General features: G+C 43.1%; 1 pseudogene; it reads left to right on the top strand.

The window, feature by feature from the left end:
- Positions 1-134, top strand: LOC116104339 (annotated as a pseudogene).
- Positions 135-4,431: the final 4,297 nt, after the last annotated feature.

The following is a 4,431-nucleotide window of genomic DNA, read 5'->3' as shown; positions in this document are numbered from 1 at the left end:
TTCCCCCAATACAGTGGTCAAAGAGACACCTTGTTGGTGGTGTTGTTCTTATATCAGCCAGGGGTAGAGCAGATGGCAGTCATTTGTTCATCCTGGCTTGATGGCCAAAGCTGTTTCATGCCTAGGACACATAAACATCAAGTCAAATCAAATTAAACCAAATCCAATCTGATCCAATCCAGACAGTACAGTGCGGGAGGAGGAAGACAGATAGAGACTTGAGAACTTTCATACCATCCACAGATCTGACCTCCAGTACATGGCACAGGTGGACCATGGATACCGGTTTGCTGCCAGACCACGCAGTGAGGACAGACAATGTCACTCAGGGGCTCTCCAGCTTCGTAGGCAGTCTTCAGTGGAAGCTACCACAATGTGCAAGTGTGTGGTAGACAGTTGGGAGAGAAAGAGAAGTGGTGTAGCTTGAGCATTATGAAGAGAGATGGAACTGGAGACTGGAGGATGGAGAGGAATAGCCTGTTATAAGTGGCTAGCACCACCACCTGGGGCCATGGTGAGGTCCCAGTCAGAGCTGCAACTGAGGGCCATGTCTACATGTGGTCCATGTAGTCCATGGCTACACAGCAGTAGGAGTCAGTGTCAATGTATGTGGCTCATATTACTACTAGAGAACATGGGGACTTCCTTGCCAGGTTGGGGCAGCTGTCAGAGACCACTTGGATGTCCAGGGGCTGTGCAGAATTGGCCATGCACCTCATAGACTGTGGTGTTCCGGGGAGCTGGCTCTGCTTCTCACTGATGGCAGCACTTGGGAGAACAAGCTCTGCACCTTGCCCTGGCAGCACAGTGGAACTGACCCTGGGGGTGGGGATGGGAGTGAGTGTCAAAGACTGGCTTTGACACCATAGGGTAAGCTGAGTAAGGCAGCTTGGTGTGGCATCAACAATTGGAGTCAATGCTGAAAGCAGCTGATTGGGGTCAGCACTAACAGGGCTGATGAAGGTTGGTACAGATAGCAACCAATGGGGGCTTCTGCCTATGGCAGCCAGAGATTAGAAAAAAGAAAAGGGAGAAACCACACACACACACACACACACACACACACACACACACACACACACACACGTGGGTGAAGCAAAAGCAGGCTTCAGCATTTTATTTTTTTCTCTTAACCACTTTTATACCCTTTAAGACTGTTGTTCTATTTAGAAAGAAAGTTACTTCATAGCTACAAGTTACACATTTTCTAAAAATAACCACCACAAAAACATGTTTTTCAAAAACAGATTAAAATCATTACATAAGAGGAAATTTCAACAGGATTACTGATTATGTTTTCCTTTTTGAAACATATCTAACTAAACAATTCTAGTCTATCTTTCTTTCCACAAACTCATTGTAACCCCAAAGTAATAAATCTTTTGTTATAGATTAACAAAGTTTAAGTAGGAAAAATCTATAGTATCAAGTTTCTCCTATGCTTGGTTGATGACCATCTGTACTTACTAAGGAATAGGTCATCTATCTTATGGCTTACTTTTGAAGTCTTGATCAGCTAGGCTGGCTAATCACCTGTTGTCTGTTCTTATATTCTTAATAGAATTGTTTATTCTTTATTTATAACCTTCTTATTTCCTGGTGCACACTGAAAACCTGTTATCACATCCCTAGGTCAGAAGATCAAGGAACTCAGGCTCAACCGAGAGTGAATGCTTTCTTTGATCATTAACTTGTTCCAAGCTTATTTTTCTTGCTACTACAATTATGTGCTTGTAATGCATAAATAAATACTCACTGCACTCCTTTCTCTAACTCACGCAGCTCTTACCATTCTAAGAGACAGGGACACATTCTATTCTTGATTCTAACTTTAAACTTTCTATCAACTATCCCAACTTCCCAAAATTATTTAAACCAAGCTAACTTCCTAAAACTACTTAAATCAAATCAGGAATTCCATAAAATAATTAGTTCATCTAAGCAGCATTATCTCAAGAACTTTCATCTTCATATTGATCTACAGGAAATTTTCCCAATAGGTGGGCTATTGCCCAGGAAGTAATCACACCAGGCTACAGGCAGTGAGCTCTCCTGATGTCCACTCATTTCAAGCTAGATAAATGAGGAGTGTGGCAAAGACAAACATGAGAAAGCACATCAGCCCCAAGAAGCAATCCTGGGATGAAGTGTCTGGGGCCGGGCCTTTCCAGAGTGCACCCCTTCATAGCTGAGCAAGACAGTGGGGTATGGCTCCCATCAGGTGAGCCCACTTTGGGGGTGTTAGTGTGGGAGAGCTGACCCCACTATTTATCTGCTGTGAGTGGCATAGGCAGAGAGGTTTTGCTTTTGTCCCCACAAGCCTTGCTACCTCCGGCAGTCAAGAAACCTGCCACAGTGCCATGAGTGTAGAGGAGCTAGCTCTGCCCATCACCAGCTGCAGTACTCAGGAGAGCTGGCCCTGCACCTCTCCTGGAAAGCACAGCAGAGCTTGACCTGATAATGGAGGTGTGGGTGAGCTGGCACCAAGGGTGTGAGCACCTCTCTGCCATGAGGTGGCCTGGACAGGGCAGAGAAGTGGGAGATTCCCTCACTCCTCACCATCTGAGGCAGTCAGGAGAGCTGAAGCCAGCTGGAGTCATGAAGGTGGATGACCTGGCCCTGCTCCTTGCTGGAGTCATGAGGGTGGGTGACCTGGCCCTGCTCCTTGCTGGAGTCATGAGGGTGGGTGACCTGGCCCTGCTCCTTGCTGACTGCAGCACTTGGGAGAGTAGGTCCTGGATCTTGCCTGAGTAGTACAGAAGAGCTGGTCCTGGTGGCAGGAGTGAGGGGTGCAGGTGGGCTGGCCTTGAGTGCCTGAGAGAGAGCTGACCCAGGGAAACAGCAGGATAGCCAGGAGGAGGTCTGGTGAGGATCCAGTATTGATGGTGTCCCAGAAGCTCGAGATCTTGAACCAGACTCATTGCAATGACCATTTGCACATGAAGATGTATGGACAGAGGGATATACTGTGGGACACACTGCGGTATACTACTGCTGCCATAATGAGATGTTTTCTATGCTTTGATTTTTGTTTTTGTTTGTTTATGCATTTATATGTTTTTATTTGGGGGGTTGCAAGGGCAAAGAGTGGATATGAGAGGATGGGGAGATGAGTGGGACTGGGGTGCATGATGTGAAACTCACAAAGAATCAATAAAAAGTAAAAAAAGACTTCTTGGTTCTGTTGAGCGCCCTGTTTCTCCTTTTTAGACTAAGAAAACAACACCAAGTCTCCAAAATACCTTCAACTAAAGTAGATTTTTGTATGATGATAAATTCCTAAGGTTATAGAGATATAGTCTGTTCAACAGAAACTGACATATATAAACATATACATATATACATATATATGTGTATATATGTCTGACTACTCATTCCTTTTCTTATTCTGTTCAACAACAGGCTTTGAGAAAATTTAAATAAGAAACAACATTGATAAATAAGGTTTGTAAATTCCTACTGTCTACTCAGGTTAACAGTAAATGACTTGAAGATACACATCTAGCCTCTTTGTCTTTTTTAACTTTGTTAAGCTTTAGATATTTGGATAAACTGAGTAATATGAAAAACTGTAATATTGTGCAATGGTACACCATAAGAAGGATCAGGAAACTAAAGTTCCCTGAAGTGGAAATTTCTGGTTTCTTTGGAAACTCAGTAATGCCATATGTTTTGTTGGGGCAGACAGGTGAAACAATGTTTTGCTGAAGCAGACACAGGTGAGAGGATGCTTTGCTGAAGCAGATTCATGAGAGAACATGTGATGTTTAGAAAGAATATCACTATGACCCCCACAGACAGTGGGGGAGGCTCTGGCATTGGTTGGCCTTGCTCCACCTTGCCAGTCTTTACTCTGATGCCTTTTTATTGGTTTACCTTGCATCGTGTTGTTGATCTTTACTTGTCATGACTTTATGGACAGTAACTCACCAAAGAACTTCTTGTGATATTCCAGTGGGTTCTTACCACTTCTGTGGACTCTGGCCAATTGGCAGAGCTCAACAGTTTCTTCTGGATCGAACGGCTGTTGCTGACTTGTGAGTGGTGATTTCTGAGTGGACTGGACTGCCGATGCTGATTCATGTTGATGTTTTGCTAGTGGATGGGACTGCTGACAGTGAAGACTGGAATAGCCCCAAAGAACTATTTCTAAACAAGTCCACAACCCCCATTTCCCATTAATCTTTCTTTTACACTTCCTTTGGTGTGTGTTGGGTTAGAAAGGAAGTTGAAGCATTTAATAACTTATTAAAATAGGTTTTGAAAAATTTAAACCTACAGTTACCAGTTTTTCTGTGGACTGTATTTATGGTTTAAAGTTTACCTTATTTGTGATTTAGAGTTTTATTTTGATGCTAGAGGACCTTGAATTAAATAATTAACTTAATAATAATAATAATAATAATAATTATTATTATTGTTTTTTTGTTT

Source organism: Mastomys coucha, unplaced genomic scaffold (assembly GCF_008632895.1).
Source record: "Mastomys coucha isolate ucsf_1 unplaced genomic scaffold, UCSF_Mcou_1 pScaffold21, whole genome shotgun sequence".
Classification (NCBI taxonomy): Eukaryota; Metazoa; Chordata; class Mammalia; order Rodentia; family Muridae; genus Mastomys; species Mastomys coucha.
This window is presented reverse-complemented; position numbering and strand designations above follow the sequence as displayed.